A 24,310-nucleotide genomic window follows, 5' to 3' on the forward strand; every position below is an offset into this window, starting at 1 on the left:
AAATGACCAAACAATTGTGATTGTGGTACGGTTTATTATTATTTTCTTTTACGGCGTTCACCGTGCGGGAAAAATAACGAAATAATTTTGTAGTTCAGGCCGTTATGGACGCGGCGATACCAATTATGTATAGTTTATTTGTTTGTTTATATATTTTTTATTAATAATAAATGACTGATAAGGGAAAAAGGGGGATTTTTACTTTTAATACTTTTAAAACTTTTATTTTCTTATTTTTACACATCTTTTTTTAACTTTTTTTTTACTTTATTACTTTGTCCCACTAGGGGACTTGAGGGCAGGAGGCCCTGATCGCAATTCTAATACACTGCACTACATGCGTAGTGCAGTGTATTAGAACTGTCAGCTACTCACTGACAGCAAGCATAGTGGGTCCTGACGTTGTCAGGACCCACTAGGCTTCCGTCTATGGCATAGCCGGACGCCATTGTTTGGTGTCCGGTTGCCATAGTCACCATCGCCGGCCGCTATCGCGTAGCAGGCCGGCGATGGCAGCTTAACCCCTAAAAAGCCGCGATCTCTATAGAGCGCGGCTTTTAAGGGGTTAATCAGCGGGGACACAGCGATTGGTCCCCGCTGTAGGAGCTGTGACAGCTGCTGAACAAGACATGACCTAATAGTACGTCCAGGAGCGGGAAGGGGTTAATCCACCACTGCCCGTAGATGATAACATTTGGGGCCTTGTAAAGAATCCAAAGATTAGGCAATATTGGAGTACTGATATTTTATACAACAACCCAATTGACCGCATAGCCATGACCCGGACATGCTTTGAAGCAATTCTTAAATTTTTCCATTATAATGATAATGCACAATGACCACACATTTGACCATCTATTCAAAATCAGTCCAGTCCTATCATTTTTGCACTAAATTTGCCCAAGCTTACCCCTTAAAAAGTACATTTTCATAGACAAGTCTCTGATCCTTTTTAAAGTGAGGCTTAAATTTGACCAATACCTGTCCAATAAGAGTGCAAGTTATGCAATTAAATTGTATAAGCTGTGTGAGAATACTTTAGGGTAAACCCACAGGTTTAGAGTTTACATAGGGAAGGACTCCGATATTGAACCCTCCAAAATCCCCCATTATCTGTGAGTTACGGCAAAAATAGTGTGGGATTTGGTGCACCCACTGATGGACTTGCGTACCCACCACTACCAACACTACCAGACTCCCACTCTACGTGCCTCTCTACCAGAGGTACTACAAAATGTGGCACAGTGCACAGAAAACACAGAGGCCTCTCTAAAAACACTGATTGGACAAAGTCTATATTGACCACAATTCATGGTAATGGCAGCACCCCTATGCCTGTATGGGGTACCACTACAATGACTTCAAAGCCAGACTGCATCCTCGATTATAATAGTTACATGGGAGGGGATGAGCTCTCTGATCAAGTACGAAAGTCGTATAGTTCCATGTGGAAAACAACGGTATGTTACAAAAAGCTGGGAGGGCGAACAACTCGGAGAACAGCGTTACTCCAGCTTTGCGATTAGCGACAATTACCACTTGGCTCTCAGAACGTGGCTGCTGAAGCCAGAAACGGTGAGACCGCGGGAGACTGTGTACAGAAACCGCGGGAGCAACAAAACAGTGACTGAAATCTCGGCACAAAATGGCGGATCCCTGCTGCTAACAGTCGCTTTGGAGAAAGGAAAGCCCCTGGAAAACAGAGAGAAGGTCCTGGCAGAACTGAGAGACCATCAGACACTCTGGTAGAGAGGCCAAGGGGGGAGACCGCTCCAATATCGGAATTATTTTTTTATGTTTTTCTCTATATTCTCTGAGAGACTTGTTATATTCGACAACCAAAAGCGAACAACAAAGGGACATAGCCCTAAGAATGATAGTCAACTATATAATATAGAAAAATGAACAATCTTTATTTAAAATGATACAACAAATATCACAGAATATAAAACACGAATGGACCACATAAGGAGATAAAGACAGTGCGGTCAGATGAAAAAGACCATGAACGTACAGAGTCAGCCAACCTAGGGAAGTCGAAAACCGCTCAAATGACCCACAGGGAAATGATCGTGCATATGGAATGGCAATGCCCAGATGTATAGAGAAATGAGGAGAAAATGACTATGTATCTAATGAGGAATATCTATACATCAAATAGGTATGAGTGGGCTGTAGAGAATCTCAGCACAAAACCAGGGCAGAGATGGTGAAGCAGGGTAAACCTGTAGTAATGCATAGAAAGACAGAAATAATGTCATACAGCAAAATGTACACATACCCTGAGACATGGTGGGGAGCGGAACAGACAACCCAAAGGGAAGGATGAAAGATGCCTCGACGCGCGTTTCGCCAAGCAGACCGGCTTCGTCAGGAGGCTGAGTGACCTAAAACTAGGGGGGCTTATATGGGAATGAACTATGGTTACCCTCAGCTGTGGCGGACGCAAATCGGCACTGGACACACCCACCAAGCGACACACACATCCCGGGATGCGCCGCACGTCAGATGACCCGGCGCCGCATGATGACCTCAGCTGAGAGTCACCATGACAACGTGGGACGCTAAGCGGCACTCCCGGATGTGGGTCGCACGGCGCATGCGCAATCCAGCGTCTGTGCATGCACCACAGCTAAGGGAACCAAGATTGACAGAAACAAGATACGCAAAAGAATGACAGGAGTGGGGCTAATATGGTGAATGACCCGAAGGGATACGAATATCCAATAGATCAGAGTACGTACATGAGTATCAATCAGTGTCATACACTAATAGTATTATACAGCGCATATAATCATATATATAATTGTGTTAATAACGATACATAGGAATAAATAAATAAAGAACACAGTGTATGATAATGTGCAACATTTGATAAAAAATTCGAATAAATAAGTATTTATAAATGTGATTCTAGACAGAAAATGTGTGCCAACATACATAGTTACATAGTTACATAGTTAGTACGGCTGAAAAAAGACACATGTCCATCAAGTTCAACCAAGGGTAGGGAAAAGGGAAGGAAAAATTTCTACACATAGGAGCTAATATTTTTTTGTTCTAGGAAATTATCTAACCCTTTTTTAAAGCCATCTACTGTCCCTGCTGTGACCAGCTCCTGCGGTAGGCTATTCCATAAATTCACAGTTCTCACTGTAAAGAAGCCTTGTCGCCTCTGCAGGTTGAACCTTTTTTTCTCCAGACGGAGGGAGTGCCCCCTTGTTTTTTGAGGGGGTTTTACAAGGAACAGGATTTCACCATATTTTTTGTATGTGCCATTAATATATTTATATAAGTTAATCATGTCCCCCCTTAGTCGTCTTTTTTCAAGGCTAAATAGGTTTAATTCTTTCAATCTTTCCTCATAACTTAAATTCTCCATGCCCCTTATTAGCTTCGTTGCTCTTCTTTGTATTTTTTCCAACTCCAGGGCATCCTTTCTATGAACTGGAGCCCAGAACTGAACTGCATATTCTAGATGAGGCCTCACTAATGCTTTGTAAAGTGGCATTATTACATCCCTGTCCCGCGAGTCCATGCCTCTTTTAATACACGACAATATCCTGCTGGCCTTTGAAGCAGCTGATTGACACTGCATGCTGTTATTGAGTTTATGATTTACAAGTACACCCAGATCCTTCTCAACAAGTGAATCCGCCAGTGTAGCGCCCCCTAGGACATATGATGCATGCAGGTTGTTGGTACCAAGATGCATAACTTTACATTTATCTACATTAAACTTCATTTGCCAAGTGGACGCCCAAACACTTAGTTTGTTTAAATCTGCCTGTAATTCATGAACATCTTCCATAGTCTGAACTATATTACATAGCTTGGTGTCATCTGCAAAAATAGAAATAGTGCTATTAACCCCTTCCCGCTCCTTGACGTACTATTACGTCATGGCAGCTGTATCGTTCGCGCTCCATGCCGTAATAGTACGTCTCGGGAGTAACGGCCGTTTCGGCCGTCCTCCCGACACATACAGGAGCTGTGACGCTGCTGTCTCGTACAGCAGCTGTCACAGCTCCTACAGCGGGGACCGATCGCTGTGTCCCCGCTGATTAACCCCTTAAAAGCCGCGTTCTATAGAGATCGCGGCTTTTTAGGGGTTAAGCTGCCATCGCCGGCCTGCTACGCGATAGCGGCCGGCGATGGTGACTATGGCAACCGGACACCAAACAATGGCGTCCGGCTATGCCATAGACGGAAGCCTAGTGGGTCCTGACAACGTCAGGACCCACTATGCTTGCTGTCAGTGAGTAGCTGACAGTTCTAATACACTGCACTACGCATGTAGTGCAGTGTATTAGAATAGCGATCAGGGCCTCCTGCCCTCATGTCCCCTAGTGGGACAAAGTAATAAAGTAAAAAAAAAGTTAAAAAAAGATGTGTAAAAATAAGAAAATAAAAGTTTTAAAAGTAATAAAAGTAAAAGTCCCACTTTTTCCCTTATCAGGCCTTTATTATTAATAAAAATATATAAACAAACAAATAAACTATACATAATTGGTATCGCCGCGTCCGTAACGGCCTGAACTACAAAATTATTTTGTTATTTATCCCGCACGGTGAACGCCGTAAAAAAAAATATTAATAAACCGTACCACAATCACAATTGTTTGGTCACTTCACCTCCCAAAAAATGGAATAAAAAGAGATCAAAAAGTCGCATGTACCTAAAAATGGTACTGATGGAAAATACAGTTCGTTACGCAAAAAATAAGTCCTCGCACGGCTTTATTGATTGAAAAATAAAACAGTTATGGCTCTTAGAATAAGGTAACACAAAAAGTGAATGATTGTTTACAAAACTTATTTTATTGTGCAAACGCCATAAGACATAAAAAAAACCTATAAACATCTTGTATCGCCGTAATCGTATCGCCCCGCAGAATAAAGTGAATATGTCATTTATAGCGCACGGTGAACGCTGTAAAAAAAAAAGTATACAAAAACAATAGTAGAATTGCTGTTTATTAGTCACCACGCCACCTAAAAATGGAATAAAAACTGATCAAAAAGCCGCATGCACCCCAAGAAAACTACAATGGATTCCTCAAGGGGTCTAGTTTCCAAATTGGGGTCACTTTTGGGGGGTTTCCAATGTTTTGGCACCACAAGACCTCTTCAAACCGGACATGGTGCCTAATAAAAAAGAGGCCTCAAAATCCGCTAGGTGCTCCTTTGCTTCGGAGGCCGGTGCTTCAGTCCATTACCGCCCGAGGGCAACATGTGGGATATTTCTCTAAACTGCAGAATCTGGGCAATAAGTATTGAGTTGCGTTTCTCTGATAAATCCTTTTGTGTTATAAAAAAAATGGTATAAAAAGAGTAAATTTCACCTCTACTTTGCTCTAAATTTCTGTGAAACACCTAAAGGGTTCATAAACTTTCTAAATGCTGTTGTGAATACTTTGAGGGGTCTAGTTTCTAAAATGGGGTGTTTGATAGGGGTTTCTAATATATAGTCCCCTCAAAGCAACTTCAGAAATGAACTGGAACCTAAAAAAATAAATAAATGAGGCAATACTTCGCTTCTTACATTATACTGATAATGAGCCGTGCCCACTCCGAGATGACCCCAGTTTTGACCGTTTGTATAAACGGAGACCCCTATTAGACCGTTCCAGTGCCCGGTTTTCCCAAGCATACACCCCCGAGAAGTGTTTTTCTATTGATGAGTCCCTGGTACATTTTAAAGGGAGGGTTCAATTCCGCCAGTACCTGCCAGGTAAGAGGGCAAGGTATGGCGTGAAGATGTATAAGCTGTGCGAGAGTGCATCAGGGTATACCTACAGGTTTAGGATATATGAAGGAAAGGCCACCCCCAAACTAGACTGCATCCTGGACTACAATAGGTACATGGGAGGGATGGACTTGTCAAATCAAGTCCTGAAGCCCTACAGCGCCATGCGGTGTAGTATAAGAAGCTGGCCGGGCACATCATACAGATGGCTTTGTACAATGCGTATGTGCTACGTCGATGTGCAGGCCAGAGGGGAACTTTCCTGGAATTTCAAGATCTAATCTTTAGGGACCAGGAAGGGGGGGCGCATCGTACCAGGGCAACACTTTCCAGGAGAAGGTCCCCAAACCGGTGGAAAGGGAAAGAGTCAAAAGAGGTGCAGAGTCTGCTATAAGAGGGGGATAAGGAAGAACACAATATACCAATGTGACACGTGTCCCGAAAAACCAGGGCTCTGTATAAAAGATTGTTTTAAAATGTATCATACATCCCTTGATTTTCAATTTACCCTGATGCACTCCGCACAGCTTACCCCCCTCATCTTTCCCTTCTGAGCCCTGCCGTATGCCCAGGCAGCTGATAACAGCCACATGTAGGGTATTGTCGTACCCAGGAGAACCCACATTACAATTTAAGGGGTGTATATCTCCGGTGGCGCATGCTGGGCACACTATATTGGACACTGAAATGGCATATACATATATAAAATTGCAAATCTCACACTGCACCATCTGCTGCGCATTATCTTTTACACAGTACCTGTGGGGTCAAAATGCTCACTACACCTCTAGATGAATGTCTTAAGGGGTGTAGTTTTTAAAATGGGGTCACTTCTCGGGGGTTTCAACTGTACTGGTACCTCAGGGGCTTCTGCACACATGACTTAGCACCAGAAAAGCTCCAGTAGGCCAAATGGTGGTCCTTTCCTTCTGAGCCCTCCCATGGGCCCAAAGGGCAGTTTATCACCACAAATGGGGTATTGCCGCACTAAGGACAAATTGGGCAACAAAATGGGGTATGTTGTTCCTTGTGAAAATAAGAAATTTTGATCAAAAATGACATCTTATTGGAAAAAATATCATTTTTTTCATTTCACAGCCCAATTCAAATAGGTGCTGTGAAAAAACTGTGCGGTCAAAATGATAACAAAAACCATAAATGAATTCCTTGAGGGGTGTAGTTTCCAAAATGGGGTCACTTCTGGTGGGTTTCCATTGCTTTGATACCTCTGGGGCTCTGCAAATGCAACATGGCACCCGAAAACCAATCCAGCAAAATCTGGACTCCAACAAACACATAGCGCTCCTTTCCGTCTGAGCCCTCCCATGGGCCCAAACGGCAGTTTATCACCACAAATGGGGTATTGCCGCACTAAGGACAAATTGGGCAACAAAATGGGGTATGTTGTTCCCTGTGAAAATAAGAAATTTTGATCAAAAATGACATCTTATTGGAAAAAATATAATTTTTTTCATTTCACAGCCCAATTCAAATAGGTGCTGTGAAAAACCTGTGCGGTCAAAATGATAACAAAAACCATAAATGAATTCCTTGAGGGGTGTAGTTTCCAAAATGGGGTCACTTCTGGTGGGTTTCCATTGCTTTGATACCTCTGGGGCTCTGCAAATGCGACATGGCACCCGAAAACCAATCCAGCAAAATCTGGACTCCAACAAACACATAGCGCTCCTTTCCTTCTGAGCCCTCCCATGGGCCCAAACGGCAGTTTATCACCACAAATGGGGTATTGCCGCACTAAGGACAAATTGGGCAACAAAATGGGGTATGTTGTTCCCTGTGAAAATAAGAAAATTTGATCAAAAATGACATTTTATTGGAAAAAATATCATTTTTTTCATTTCACAGCCCAATTCAAATAGGTGCTGTGAAAAAACTGTGCGGTCAAAATGATAACAAAAACCATAAATGAATTCCTTGAGGGGTGTAATTTCCAAAATGGGGTCACTTCTGGTGGGTTTCCATTGTTTTGATACCTCAACGCCTCTTCAAACCTGGCATGCTGCCTAAAATATATTCTAATAAAAAAGAGGCCTCAAAATGCACTAGGTGCTTCTTTGCTTCTAGGGCTTGTGTTTTAGTCCACGAGCGCACTAGAGCCACATGTGGGACATTTCTAAAAACTGCAGAATCTGGACAATACATATTTAGTAGTGTTTCTCTGGTAAAACCTTCTCTGTTACTAAAAAAAAATTGAATAAAATTGAAATTCAGCAGAAAAAATGAAATTTGCAAATTTAATTTCCACTTTGCTTTAATTCCTGTGAAATGCCTGAAGGGTTAAAAAACTTTCTATATGCTGTTTTGAATACTTTGAGGGGTCTAGTTTTTAAAATGGGGTGTTTTATGGGGATTTCTAATACATAGGCCCCTCAAATCCACTTCAGAACTGAACTGGCACCTTCAAAAAAAGGCTTTTGAAATTTTCTTAAGAATATGAGAAATTTCTGTTTATGTTCTAAGCCTTGTAACGTCCAAGAAAAATAAAAGAATGTTCAAAAAACGATGCCAATCTAAAGTAGACCTATGGGAAATGTGAACTAGTAACTATTTTGGGTGGTATAACCGTCTGTTTTTCAAGCAGATGCATTTAAATTCTGAAAAATGCTATTTTTTGTAAATTTTCTCTAAATTTTGCAATTTTTCACAAATAAAGACTGAATATATCGACCAAATTTTACCACGAACATGAAGCCCAAAGTGTCACGAGAAAACAATCTCAGAATCGCTTGGATAGGTTTAAGCATTCCGACGTTATTACCACATAAAGTGAAATATGTCAGATTTGAAAAATGGGCTCTGAGCCTTAAGGCCCAAACTAGGCTGCGTCCTTAAGGGGTTAATCCCTTCCTCTATATCATTAATAAATAAGTTGAATAATAGTGGTCCCAGCACTGAACCCTGGGGTACACCACTTATAACCGGTGACCATTCAGAGAAGGAATCATTGACCACAACTCTCTGGATACGGTCCTTGAGCCAATTCTCAATCCAATTACAAACTATATTTTCTAAACCTATAGTCCTTAATTTACCCATTAGGCGTCTATGGGGGACAGTGTCAAATGCCTTTGCAAAGTCCAAAAACACTAAATCCACAGCGGCCCCTCTGTCTAGACTTCTGCTCACCTCTTCATAAAAACAGATTAGGTTAGTTTGACAACTTCTGTCCTTAGTAAAACCGTGCTGGCTGTCACTTATAATGCTATTTATTGTCACATAATCCTGTATATAGTCCCTCAATAGCCCCTCAAACATTTTCCCCACGATGGATGTTAAGCTTACTGGTCTATAATTACCCGGGGAAGACCTAGAGCCCTTTTTGAAAATAGGCACCACATTTGCCCTGCGCCAGTCCCTTGGCACTATACCAGTCACTAGAGATTCTCTGAATATTATGAAAAGGGGGACAGAAATAACTGAACTAAGCTCTTTAAGAATTCTAGGGTGTAACCCATCTGGTCCCGGAGCCTTGTGCACATTTATTTTATTTAATTTAGCTTGGACCATCTCTACATTCATCCAATTCAGTATATCAACTGATATATTAACAGCACTGGCACCGGCTACATCAGCTGCTCTTTCTTCTGTTGTATATACAGAGCTAAAGAACCCATTTAGTAACTCTGCCTTCTCTTGATCCCCTGTGATCAACTCCCCATTACCATTATCTAGGGGTCCTACATGTTCAGACCTTGGCTTTTTTGCATTTATATGCTTGAAGAATTGTACATAATCGTCAGAAATAAAAAATGAAACATATAAAGAAATAATAAACATGTAAAGAAAAACATGTGCATAAACAATAAACATGTGCATAATAATAATACATAAATACAATGAATATAAATAATAAACAATAATTATAAATAAATAATAAATAGAAAATGAAAAATAATAAATAATATATAATAATATATAATAATTATATAATGAAAATAATAATAAAAAATAATAAAGAAAAATAATAATAAATATAAAAAATATATTATAGAAATAAATAAAATAAAATAAAATAGAATATATTAGTTAAATAAAATAAAAAATGAAAGGAAATAGTGAAGTATTGAAAAAAATTGATATGAGAGAAAAGAGTGACAACAAGTAAGATGACCCAAGAATTAATGTATAATATTATGTAATAGGGGCATGAGATGTAGTGAGAAAAATGGAGTGCTAGAGATGACAGAAATACATATAAAAAAATATAAAAATATTATGCTAAAGTATAATAAATGTAGTGCAGAATTCATTATAATAAATATAAATATGAAAAAAGAATATAAAATATATAAAAAATAAGATATGTACATATAAACAATATATAAAGATAATGACACCCAATAACATATTAAAATAAGGTACATTATATATAGATATAGTGAGTATACAAAAAATGTATATACAATATATACATAAAATGAAAGAAATAATAAATATGCATAGACTTGTTATATTCTTCCAGATTTGAACAGTGAAAGGGACATTTACACTGCTATGAGAACTGTGTCATTTGATATAACGAATAGTATATGGCAGTAAAGGCATTTAACAGAGATCAGTTCCTGTACTGTATGTAAGGACTTATACTCGTGCTGTGATATATGCAACGACCTCAGTAATCCATAATTCTGAGCAATATAAGTGGTTGTAGAAAGCATTTGAACAACACGGAATATGCCCTGTTGTTTTGGACACCTTAAATAATATCACCCATATGCGTGACCTATACATTGGTATTAAAAAAATATGATTAATCGGAGGAAGTTAGGAAAGCATGTAACTGGGCTGATACCCTGTATTTGAACAACATAAAGGTGATCTAGGCTGCTTTGAGGACTGATCTATGTTATATGATATTCAGCATATCGCAGCAAAGATACTCAATTGAAATTGTTGTATGGATTATTAGTACTCTGCAACAGGAAAAGCCTGATTAACAGGAACAGACTTGGAAGAACGTAGCTGGATCATTCTATCGTATTTGAATAACAAAAGGCAGAAACAGGCTGCAAGGAGAACTGTGCTATATTATAGACAGTCAATATGTCAGCAGAGATACTTGACAGAGACTGTTATTTTGACATTTATAGTGGTATTCCCTGTTGGCCTGGATATTATTAAATGTATTAAGCGGACCGATAACTATCATATTGCAACAACTTTGATTATTTGAAAGAGGTGTGACAACACGAGGGAGCGGTTAACTAGAAAATATAGAACAGCGTATACACTCCCTGGCAAAACGTCATTAAAAACTGACTCCTAAGTATTCGAAGTCAAAAGAAAGAATAACATGCCCCAAAGCTCCCAAATGAACAAACACGCTAAATCAGCAGAGCAAGAGACAAGGAGAGAGTGTAACGTCCGCAATCGCAGACCGCAGACTCCTATCATCCTGCAGACGTCTTCCTCCCCAAAGATACCAGCACATGTGGGATTCGCGCTAAAGCTCATTCCCGGCCTTAATGGGCCAGAGCACACACATGTTTTAGATTGACTGATTGCTCCCATGATCACCCTGGACTACAAGAAGGGCCCTGCCCCTTCCTTTATTGCCTGAGCTTTGTTGTGTTTACCTGTGTTAGTCTTTGGATATGGTCCCTTAGTGTTTTCCAGTTCCCAGTGTTCCCGTTCCTGCTACCTGAATCCTGTATCCCGTGCTACCTTGTTCCTGTGCCGTAGAGAGTTGGAGTCGTGTTGTGTTGTATACTACTCCTGCTATATTTCACCGCGTCTGGTGTCTGCCTGCTGCCAAGGACCCATCCGAGCCAGCCATCGCTACTGTCTGGATTGCCACAGGTACCCTTGGTCAAACTATTGACTTTGCCTTGGTATCCTGTTTGGCAAGCTGCTATCCCGCTACGGCGGTATGGCCCAGTGGGTCCACATACCCATCGTGACAGAGAGTGAGGCAAAATCACGCTATTTAATATAGGAATTATTTCCCTCTCTAACTGAGATGGTGGAGAAACTCAAACAAACACTACCGTTCAAAAGTTTAGGGTCACTCAGAAATTTCCTTATTTTTGCAAGAAAAGCACAGTTTTTTTCAATGAAGATAACATTAAATTAATCAAAAATACACTCTATACATTGTTAATGTGCTAAATGACTATTCTAGCTGCAAACGTCTGGTTTTTAATGCAATATCTACATAGGTGTATAGAGGCCCATTTCCAGCAACCATCACTCCAGTGTTCTAATGGTACATTGTGTTTGCTAACTGTGTTAGAAGGCTAATGGATGATTAGAAAACACTTGAAAACCCTTGTGAAATTATGTTAGCACCGCTGTACACAGTTTTGCTGTTTAGAGGAGCTATAAAACTGACCTTCCTTTGAGCTAGTTGAGAATCTGGAACATTACATTTGTGGGTTCAATTAAACTCTAAAATGGCTAGAAAAAGAGAACTTTCATGTGAAACTCGACAGTCTATTCTTGTTCTTAGAAATTAAGGCTATTCCCTGCGAGAAATTGCCAAGAAACGGAAGATTTCCTACAACGATGTGTACTACTCCCTTCAGAGGACAGCACAAACAGGCTCTAAACAGAGTAGAAAGAGAAGTGGGAGGCCCCGTTGCACAACTGAGCAACAAGACAAGTACATTAGAGTCTCTAGTTTGAGAAATAGACGCCTCACAGGTCCTCAACTGGCAGCTTCATTAAATAGTACCCGCAAAACGCCAGTGTCAACATCTACAGTGAAGAGGCGACTCCGGGATGCTGGCCTTCAGGGCAGAATGGCAAAGAAAAAGCCATATCTGAGACTGGCTAATAAAAGGAAAAGATTAATATAGGCAAAAGCACACAGACATTGGACAGAGGAAGATTGGAAAAAAGAGTTATGGACAGACAAATCGAAGTTTGAGGTGTTTGCATCACACAGAAGAACATTTGTGAGACGCAGAACAACTGAAAAGATGCTGGAAGAGTGCCTGACGCCATCTGTCAAGCATGGTGGAGGTAATGTGATGGTCTGGGGTTGCTTTGGTGCTGGTAAAGTGGGAGATTTGTACAAGGTAAAAGGGATTTTGAATAAGGAAGGCTATCACTCCATTTTGCAACGCCATGCCATACCGTGTGGACAGCGCTTGATTGGAGCCAATTTCATCCTACCACAGGACAATCACCCAAAGCACACCTCCAAATTATGCAAGAACTATTTAGGGAAGAAGCAGGCAGCTGGTATTCTATCTGTAATGGAGTTGCCAGCACAGTCACCAGATCTCAACCCCATAGAGCTGTTGTGGGAGCAGCTTGACCGTATGGTACGCAAGAAGTGCCCATCAAGCCAATCCAACTTGTGGGAGGGGCTTCTGGAAGCATGGGGTGAAATTTCTCCCGATTACCTCAGCAAATTAACAGCTAGAATGCCAAAGGTCTGCAATGCTGTAATTGCTGCAAATGGAGCATTCTTTGACGAAAGCAAAGTTTGAAGGAGAAAATTATTATTTTAAATAAAAATCATTATTTCTAACCTTGTCAATGTCTTGACTATATTTTCTAGTCATTTTGCAACTCATTTGATAAATATAAGTGTGAGTTTTCATGGAAAACACAAAATTGTCTCGGTGACCCCAAACTTTTGAAAGGTAGTGTAGATAAACTGCAGGATAATACCAAACATATAATAGAGGAACAAAAAAGAACAGGCAACTAGGATTGAAAACGTAGAACAAAGAGTCGCCATCTTAGAGAAAGAAATTGAGTCTATGCATATTAAGCTGCAAGAATCTAACAAAGTGAAAGAGGAATTGCCGGACAAATTAGAGGATCTAGAAAATAGATCTCAGAAACAACATAAGAATTTTAGGCATACCAGACGCTAACTCTAACAATACCTTAAGAGACCTGGTTATGAAACAAATTCTGGGATAACTGCTCATGGAGAATAAAATTAAAGTAGAAAGAGCTCAAAGATTGGGACTGCCAAGGGACCAAGAAAAATCTCGCCCTCGAGTGGTAAGCACAAGGATTTTGGACTTTAACAACAAAATGCTACTACTCAGGGCATATAGGCAAGCAAAAAGCTTAGAACTTGAGGGAAGTACATTGCTCATCTTTTCGGACTATTATACTGTGGTCTCTGCAAAAAGGAAGACATTCTCAGATCAATGTGCATCAATGGTAAAAAGCGAGATAAAATGTACGTTGCAGTATCCGGCTATATTAACCCCTTCCTGCTGCAGCCACTTTTGACCTTCCTGACAGAGGCTCATATTTCAAATCTGACTTGTGTCACTTTATGTGGTAATAACTTTGGAATGCTTTTACCTATCCGAGCAATTTGTACTTTAAATAAGAGGTAAAATCTGGTTGATACATTCTGCATTTACTTGTAAAAAAACACCAAAATTGTAAGACAGACAGTTATACCACACATAATAGTTAGTAGTTCACATTTTACATAAGTCTACTTTATGTTGGCATTATTTTTTTAACATCCTTTTATTTTTCTAGGACGTTACAAGGCTTATAAGTTTAGCAGAAATGTCTCACATTTTCAAGAAAATTTCAAAAGCCTATTTTTTTAGGGACCAGTTCTGTTCTGAAGTGGCTTTGAGGGGCCTATATATTGTAAACCCCCATATATCACCCCATTTTAAAACTACACCCCTCTAAGTATTCAAAACAGCATTTAGAACATTTCTTAACCCTTTAGGTGTTTCACTGGAATTAAAGCAAAGTGGAGGTGAAATTTACAAATTTCATTTTTTTTTTGCAGAAATTCAATTTTAATCCATTTTGTTCCGTAACACAGAAGGTTTTACCAAAGAAACACAAATCAATATTTATTGCCCAGATTCTGCAGTTTTTAGAAATATCCCACATGTGGCCCTATGTGGTAATGGACTAAAACATAGGCCTCAGAAACACCCCAAAAAGGACCCCATTTTGGAAACTACACCCAATGTTGTTTAGCTAAAAAAAATAATTGGAATAAAAAGTGATCAAAAAGTATCCAAAGATGGTACCAAAAACTACAGCTTGTCACGCAAAAAACAAGCCGTCATACAGCTCCGTCTATAAAAACATTTAAAAGTTATAGTTCTCAGAACATGGTGACAAAATACATTCTATTTACAAAAGTACTTTTATTGTGCAAAAAGTTGTAAAACATAAAAAAGCAATATAAATTCGGTATCACTGGAATTGTACTGAACCACAAAATAAAGTTGATATGTCATATACTGTATATCGCACGGTGAACGGTGCATTAAAAAAAAAAACTAAAAAAAACTATTCCAGAATTGCAGATTGGCTCCCATATAAGAGCTCTGCTAGCTCACTTTAAACTCAAACTAGACGTGTGGCGTAAATTGTATCTATCAGTAGTACGTAGACGTTATTTAATCAAAATTGTATGGAGTCCTCAATTGCTATATCTTCTACATAGTGCACCTATATGGCTACCGCAATGTTTTTTCCATAAGGTTAACACTTTATTTAGGTCTCTCATCTGTAGCATAGGGCATGCGCGTTTTTAATTAGAAACTTTGCAAAGAGATAAGACGGATGGAGGTTTGGCGGTTCCTAATCCTAGATTATACTATCTAGCTTCCCAGTTGCAGCATCTCAGAGTTTGGGATATTGATGACTCGATTGACTCTACTAAGTTACTGTTACAACAATTTCTACGTTCCAATTCATTATATGAGGCTTTGGAGGCACATAAATTTAAAATACATACTAAAAATTTCCTGACACTATATCTGATACATAAGATATGGTGGTGTGCTAGAGATATGCAGCACATCAAGGGTTGTACACAATACACTAATTCTATAAGTAACTTCAGCGTCGACATGCCTATGAAGTTGAAAGCAATAATCAACATTTGTCAGTAACGGACAACGTCCTTAATTGGAGTTAGTAAAATGGATCACGCTTCTGGCATTATATCCCTTCTATGTAAAAGTTTATTGCTGAGGTTCCTGGATGGATTTCCCTCTCTGTTGAGAAGCAAATGGGAAAGAGATATTGGGCCTATAGAGGACACTCATTGGAATGATATTCTATCACGAACCTCCTGGTAGTTCATGAATGAGGCACATCGTATTTCTTATTTATATCTGCTACATAGGGTTGATAGGACCCTGGTCTTTCTACATGATATTGGGTTTAGAGACTCTCCTGTATGTACTAGGTGCGGCGTGGAACCGGGTACTCTGATACACATGATGTGTCAATTGCAGCAATTTTGGTCGGAAGTGGTGGATCTTATTTCCTCCATATATCGGGTCTCTGTAGATTTTACCCCATATGTACGTATTCTGGGATACGTAGAGGATATATCCATCTCTGAACATGTTAACTTGGCCATTGCACGTTTGTTATATGTAGCTAGGAAGCTTATTGCACAACATTCGATATGAGCAACCCCCCACTCCATTGGAATTTTGTATTAAAGTTAATTGGGTAACGCGTATGGAAAAATATATATATATTCATCTTGGAATGCAAGGCACACGTTCAACAACGTCTGGGTCCCCTGGATAGAGAGACAGGGGTCAGACTCTTTACCTGATGCTGCAGCTGGGTTGGGACCGATTGCATGATAGACTTCTATTATATACATGATGGTAAATATCGCTTTGGCCTCTCATGAACGATCTCATTACTAATGGTATTTGTATAATTTGAACTGTGAACGACATGTGCATATATTATATTGTAGTACTTTGCAATATTCTGTGTTCAATGCAATATGTACTTTGAAGGAAGGGGGAAGGGGTATAATGTTGTTTTTATTTTGTTTTTCTTTGTATTGGGGTGATATGTTGCTAAAATTTAGCAATAAAAAATTTACTTCATAAAAAAAAAAAGAATTGCTAAATAAAGAGATTATAAAAGAAGAAATAAAAGCAGGCAATTGATAAATTACCATTAAATAAAGCTCCTGGCCCTGACGGCTATAATGCAGAATTTTTCAAAATAATAAGAGAGAAGGCAGGAGATCCTTTATGACAAGCTTTTAAGGAAATACAAGAAGATGCCATCTGCCAGCCAGGCCTATATAGTGGTAATCGGCAAAAAAAGAGAAAGACTCATCACTACCAGGATCCCATATCGTTAAATCAGGATATAAAAATCCTTACTAAGATTGTAGCCAATAGATTGTCTACTCTGCTCTCTATATTGGTAGGTGAGCATCAAAATGTATTTGTGATGGGCAGAAGGGAAAATAAGAACATTAGTAAGACATTGGCTGTGCTGGATTGAACCAGACCCAGGACACATTTAATGCCTAAAGCAAATATAATATATTTGAATGCAGAAAAGGCTTTTGATAATGTGTCCTGGGTCTGGCTCCACAAAGTCTTAGAGAAAATGGGATTCATAGGAAATATAGGACAAATGGAACGTAATTTATACAGCCATCCATAGTCTCGAGTGAGGGTGGCAGGGACCCTTTCTGGTCCCTATGATTTGAAGAGAGGGACCAGACAGGGCTGCCAGCTCTCGCCTCTCCTGTTCAATTTAGCCATAGAGCCTTTGGCCCTGAACCTACTAGGAAATGAAGTTAAGAGTAAGAACGAAGAGATTCAAATTTCGCTTTTTGCAGATGACCTATTAAAGTATGTTAATAATGTTGAAGAAAGTATTAAAAAGAGAATATGAACATCTTTAGAGAATTTGGCCTGGTGTCTGGATATAAAGTGAACCAATCAAAATCCATAGTCCTAATGCCATCTGAAAGAGCGGATTTATCATGGAATGGGAAATATAGTAAAAGTAGAGAAAATATCTGGGTATAAAAATAGAGATATTAACAAGATTTATCATAGTAATTATCACCCTAATATAAGCAAAATAGAGCAAGAGTTAAAAAAAATGGCAATAGTGGCCTCTGTCTATCTTCTGAAGATGCCATCTCCTGAAGATGATTAGAATTACAAGGTTAATGTATCCCATGCAAATGCTTTCTCTGCTTTTAAAAAATAATGATAGTAAAAAAGTGGAAAATAGCTTTTTATGATTCATATGTAAGAACAAGAAAGCTAAAGTGACAGTAGAGAGAAATGATAAGGTGGCATTTCACTACCTAATATAAGGTTATATAATTGGGCCTGCCACTTTAGATATATTAATGAATGAAGAAAAGGAGAAACCCACTTAAGGGCATGACCACACATGGCGGAATTCCTCCGCAACTGTCCGCATCAATGCCGCACAGAATCTGCGTTGCAGATTCTGCAGCGGATCTGCACAAAATGTGCAGAAAATTGATGCGGACTGGCCGCTGCGGACTGCAGGAAAAGTGCTTCTCTTCTCCCTATTCAGTGCAGGATAGAGAGAAGGGACAGCACTTTCCCTAGTGAAAGTCAAAGAAATTCATACTTACCGCCCGTTGTCTTGGTGACGCGTCCTTCTTTCGGCATCCGGCCCGACCTCCCTGGATGACGCTCCAGTCCATGTGACCGCTGCAGCCTGTGCTTGGCCTGTGATTGGCTGCAGCCGTCACTTACACTGAAACGTCATCCTGGGAGGCCGGACTGGAGACAGACGCAGGGAGTTCTCGGTAAGTATGAACTTATATGTTTTTTTACAGATACATGTATATTGAGATCGGTAGTCACTGTCCCGGGTGCAGAAACAGTTACTGCCGATCGCGTAACTCTTTCAGCACCCTGGACAGTGACTATTTACAGACGTCTCCTAGCAACGCTCCCGTCATTACGGGAGCCCCATTGACTTCCTCAGTCTGGCTGTAGACCTAGAAATACATAGGTCCAGCCAGAATGAAGAAATGTCATGGTAGTAAAAACAATACGCTCCGCAGCACACATAAGATCTGCGGACTTCATTGCGGAATTTTGACTCTCCATTGAAGTCAATGGAGAAATTCCGCCATGAGTCCGCAACCAGTCCGCCACTGCTCCGCAACAGACAGAGCATGCTGCGGACAACAAATTCCGCTCCGCAGCCTATGCTCCGCAGCGGAATTGTACGCATCGTGTAAACGAACACTGCTAAATTAAAGTGAAAGTCAATGGAGAAACGGCTCCGCTGCGGATTAACGCTGCGGAGTGTCCGCAGCGGAATTTAAGTGAAATTCCGCTATGTGTGAACCCGCCCTAACAAATTGGGCAATAGAAAACTTCCTAGCGTATCTGGTCTCGAAAAGAGGCTTAATGTGTGAAAAAAAAGCAAAGAAGAAAGAGGTTCAGGGGGTTCATATCCTGTTTGAAAAAGATAAGAAAGATCTATAAAGAGAAGAAGTAATTCGAAAGAGAATTGGAGCAGGGATATATTTCATTCATTGGGCCAGTAATGGACATGAAAGGGGAGAATGGTGAGGGAAAGGGATTAGTAAAACACTGGATATAATAGACGCCAGTGGAAAAGTTAAATTATTTTCTATGCTAAAAGCAGAAGGGAAACTAGAGGAAAATAATCTTTTTCAATTCCTAAGGGTAAAAGGAAAGCTTGTAGAATTGCTAACTCGAACAAAAAAAATCTAGGCACTATAGGGAATATGGAATACAAGAAGCTCATGGATATGTACAATAATAACAAATGTTAATAGTTATATAGGCGATATTAAAAAATGAACAAGATTTAAATGGAAAGATGTCCTACAACAAGTAGCAGCAGAAATATATGAGAAAGTTAAAAAGGCTCTGCAAAAGGTAACTACAGAGATTTCCTCTTAAAATTGGAGAGAAATGTATCGGCGGGTAATGCATCACACCATCTATGCATTCAATAAACCACTGGAACATTATATTCAGGGTATACACAGAAATGCCCAAAATGTCTCAAAGAAAAGTTAACTTATTACATTGGTTATGGTTTTGTGCAAGATTAAAAGGTTTTTGGAAAATAGAAAAAATAAATATTTTAAATGGAACACAATTATTCGTTGATGCATGGTCACATATTCTCCACTCAGATAACAAGATGAATCAGGATTTAGAAAATATAGCACACATGTGATGTTGATGGCTGCAAAGCTATTCTAGACCAATGGATCTATAGGTCTTCTCCAACTTATTCACACTTTGGAGCTATAGTAAGAACATTAGTAATGCTAGAACATAGAAATAACGTATACACGAAAGAGCAAAAAGCAAGTTGCAATAAAAAAATTAGTAGTATGACTGTTCTCCTCCCCAGAAGAAATTGATCTTACATTTAAGGAATTTAAATATCAAGAAAGGATTTAAAATAAAGGCAATGTCGCTATATGGTGGGTAGGGAGAGGGGGAGTTTAGGAGGGAGGTAAATGATACGATTGACAATAATTTATTATATCTTTGATGTATGAAAATGTACATTTTTTGCATAACTATGTGAATCTTTATTTTTCTTTCTGTATAAACAAATTAACATAACAAAATATTTAGATAAAAAAAAAGAAAAAAAAAAGGATTGCTTCAAAGTGTACCAAACATCAATGAATTATTAAGTTTATTTTTATTTACTCCATTATGATAGTACATTATTATTCCCTGTAGTCTGCATAGCTTACATATTCCCCCACATTATACATTGAAATATCAGGAAAACCCCAAACAAAACTAATATTTCTTATTATATCCATAGATGAATACCTTAATAGTTAACAAAATGTGGTAATTTCTCAGAATTTTCCTCTGTACTCATACCTCAGGAGCTCTGCAAAAGGGACCTGGTGCCCACAAACTGATGCAACAAAATCCCTGCTCCAAAAACCAAACGGCGCTCCTTTCCTTCTCAGACATGCAGTGTTCCCAAACAGCAGTTTAAATCCACAATTATTGCATTTCCATGCATTGGAGCATGGCCGGCCTTAGCTATGTTCGACCAGTGCGGTCGCACAGGGCGCCAGCCGCCACATGGCAAGAGGGGCGCCAGCGGGTGTGTGTATCCCCGCGCCGTTGCAACTACCAGCGGGGATACACACACTAACTGCAGTCGCACCCGGGCGCTTCTTCACTTAGTGGCTACCGCTGTAGCAGCCATAGCGGCTGCTAGTGGTGACACCGGGCATGAGGGCAGTGGCGCCGCTAGCAGCTGCTGTGGCTGCTATAGCGGTAGCGACGGCACTATAGCAGAGCAGGGAGATATCTCCCTGCTCTGCTGTCTACTAGCGCCACTGTAGCTCCCTTCAGCGGCGCTAGTAGACAGCAGAGCAGGGAGATACCTCCCTTGCTCTGCTATAGTGCCCCCTGTAGATATCAAACCCCCCCCCCCTTCCAGGATAGCGCCACCGTAGCTCCCTGAACGCTGTGACCGGGGATTCCGCTTCAGGACCGGAATCCCTGGCCACACGGGGATTCCGCTCCTTCAGGGAGCTACGGTGGCGCTATCTTTACTGGAAGGAGGGGGGGTTGCTATCTACAGGGGGGCTGTGGGCTGTGTGGCACTACCTACAAAGGACAACTGTGCAAGAGCACACAAAATACCCAGCTTTCCCAGGTATCAAAAAAAAAGTGTGGAAATAAACGAAGATATAACTTTTATTTAATCTAGCTAAAAGGATTAATCCTTTACTCAGACTAAATAAAAGTTATAACTTAGTTTATTTCCACAGATTTAATTGATATCTGGGAAAGCTGGGTATTTTGTGTGCTCCTGCACAGTTGTCCTTTTTTGAATGTCTATTGCCCACCAGCTATCGGTCATTTCGTAGTCCTTGCACTACCTATAAGGGGGCTGTGGGCAGTGTGGCACTACCTACCAGGGGTCTGTGGGCTGTGTGGCACTACCAACCAGTGGGCTGTGTGGCACTACCTACTAGGGGGCTGTGTGGCACTCCCTACCAGGGCTGTGGGCTGTGTGGCACTCCCTACCAGGGGGCTGTGCGGCACTCCCTACAGGGGGCTGTGCGGCACTCCCTACAGGGAGCTGTGTGGCACTACCTACTAGGGGGCTGTGTGACACTACCTACCAGGGGGCTGTGTGGCACTACCTACCTGGGGGCTGTGGGCTGTGTGGCTCTACCAACCAGAGGGCTGTGGGCTGTGTGGCACTACCAACCAGTGGGCTGTGTGACACTACCAACCAGGGGGCTGTGGGCACTACCAACCAGGGGGCTGTGGGCACTACCAACCAGGGGGCTGTGGGCTGTGTGGCACTCCCTACCAGGGGGCTGTGCGGCACTCCCTACAGGGGGCTGTGCGGCACTCCCTACAGGGGGCTGTGCGGCCCTCCCTACAGGGGGCTGTGCGGCCCTCCCTACAGGGGGCTGTGTGGCGCTACCCACAAGGGGGCTGTGTGGTACTACCCACAAGGGGGCTGTGTGGTGCTACCTACAAGGGGCTGTGTGGTGCTACCTACAAGGGGCTGTGCGGCGCTACCTACAAGGGGCTGTGCGGCCCTCCCTACAGGGGGCTGTGTGGCCCTCCCTACAGGGGGCTGTGTGGCGCTACCCACAACGGGGCTGTGTGGCGCTACCCACAAGGGGGCTGTCTAGCGCTACCCACAAGGGGGCTGTGTGGTGCTACCTACAAGGGGCTGTGTGGTGCTACCTACAAGGGGCTGTGTGGTGCTACCAACCAGGGAGCTGTGGGCTGTGTGGCACTACCAACCAGGCGGCTGTGGGCACTACCAACCAGGGGCTGTGTGGTACTCTCTACCAGGGGGCTGTGGGCTGTGTGGCGCTACCTACAGGGGGAATCTGTGAGTGGGGGTCTGATGGTCATTTTACTGAGTGGTGGGCTGATGGTCATTTTACTGTGAGTGCGGGGGCTGATGGTCATTTTACTGTGAGTGGGGGGGCTGATGGTCATTTTACTGTGAGTGGGGGGCTGATGGTCATTTTACTGTGAGTGGGGGGCTGATGGTCATTTTACTGTGAGTGGGGGGCTGATGGTCATTTTACTGTGAGTGGGGGGCTGATGGTCATTTTACTGTGAGTGGGGGGCTGATGGTCTTCAAGTGGTTTCCACCTCTGACCTCCAATTGAAATAATAGGAGGCAGAAAATACCTGCGGTGCTCGTTTGGAGCTTTTTTTTCCTACGTCTTTTGCATTCGCTTCAACAGCTTAAGAAAAAACACAAAAAAAGGTCACACACGCTGTCAGTTGCTGAAGGAATTTTGAGGCAGATATTTTTTGCCTTACAAAAAACGTGTGTGAACATGCCCTACGAGTGGAGTGCTTGTTCTTAGCCATTTTCTGTTTTTCTCAAAACAATTTTTGGTAGGGGGACCCTGTGGAAATGTTGTTTTCCAGTGCTGCCTCGAGTCTGAAAAGGTTGGGAAACTCTGTACTAGGGTCCCGTCATGGAGCAGCTCAGTTTGTCATGGGAACGGGGCCTAGGTGAGTACAATTTTTGTTTTTGTTTGGGGGCACTGTCTACAAGGGGGAGGTGGGGGGACTGTATGGCACTGTCTACAAGGGGGAGGTGGGGGGCTGTATGGCACGATCTACAAAAAGGAGGTGGGGGATTATGGCACTGTCTACAGAGAGGCTGTATGGCAAAATCTACAAGGGGGCACTATACTGTGTAGGGGCCACTAAGCGGACATTATACTGTGTAGGGGCCACTAAGCGGACATTATACTGTGTAGGGGTACTACAGGGGGCCACTATACTGTGTGGGGGCCACAAAGCGGACATTATACTGTGTAGGGGCCACTAAGCGGACATTATACTGTGTAGGGGTACTACAGGGGGCCACTATACTGTGTGGGGGCCACTAAGCGGACATTATACGGTGTAGGGGTACTACAGGTGGCATAATACTGTGTGGGCACAATTAGAGGACAAAATACTGTGTCCTTGAAGGGGTTGTAATATATTATATTATTAAATATTATTATTATACTGTATGGGGGCACTAAAGGGGCATTATAATTTTTTTATGGGGCATTTTTTTTTAATGATGGGGTGGGGTGCCGAAAGATCATTTCGCACAGGGCGCCATCTATCCTAGGGCTGGCCCTGCATTGGAGTACACAGTTAAAAATTTAACGGGTGTGTAAGCTGTGCACAACATATTGGGTACTGAAATAGCATATATGTGGAGAAACCTGTAGGCTCAAAATGCTCACTATACTCCTAGATAAATTCCTAGAGGGGCATAATTTCTAAATTGGGGTCCCTTCTCTGGGGTTTCTTTTATTATTTCACTTCAGAGCCTCTGCAATTGTTAACCAATGGTGTGTAAATCACCAATATAGGCCTCAAACGCGCACTACACCCCTAGATGAATTCTATAAGAATTGAAGTCTCCAAAATGAGGGTATTTTTTATGTTTTGGTACCTCAAAATCTATGCAAACCTGAAATGGTGCTTGAGAAAATTCTAATGCAAAGAAGGCAGCAAAATCCACAAGGTGCTCCTTCATTTCTGAGGCTTGTGTTTGAGTCAAGCAGCACATTAGGAACACATATGGGATATTTTCTAAAAAAAAATTGCAGAATCATGGCAATAAATATTGAATTGAGTTTCTCAGTTAACACCTGCTCTGTTAGAGAAAAAATGGAGTCAAATAAATTTTCTGCTAACAAATGTAAACTCCCCCCCCCCCCCTGGATGGGACTTACTCCCTTCATCTTTCCCCTTCCTTCTTACCCTTCTCTTTCTCACCTCTCTTTTTTTGCACACC

General features: G+C 41.3%; 1 protein-coding gene and 1 long non-coding RNA gene across 2 annotated transcripts in view; one reads left to right on the plus strand and one right to left on the minus strand.

The window, feature by feature from the left end:
• Positions 1-24,310, minus strand: part of BTK (Bruton tyrosine kinase) — a 477,293-nt gene that overhangs the window by 272,616 nt on the left and 180,367 nt on the right. The gene's annotated exons all lie outside the window — the stretch shown is intronic.
• LOC142659455 (uncharacterized) overlaps positions 1-24,310 on the plus strand; it is a 247,664-nt gene that overhangs the window by 12,045 nt on the left and 211,309 nt on the right. The gene's annotated exons all lie outside the window — the stretch shown is intronic.

This window comes from Rhinoderma darwinii, chromosome 8 (assembly GCF_050947455.1).
Source record: "Rhinoderma darwinii isolate aRhiDar2 chromosome 8, aRhiDar2.hap1, whole genome shotgun sequence".
NCBI classification, from domain to species: Eukaryota; Metazoa; Chordata; class Amphibia; order Anura; family Rhinodermatidae; genus Rhinoderma; species Rhinoderma darwinii.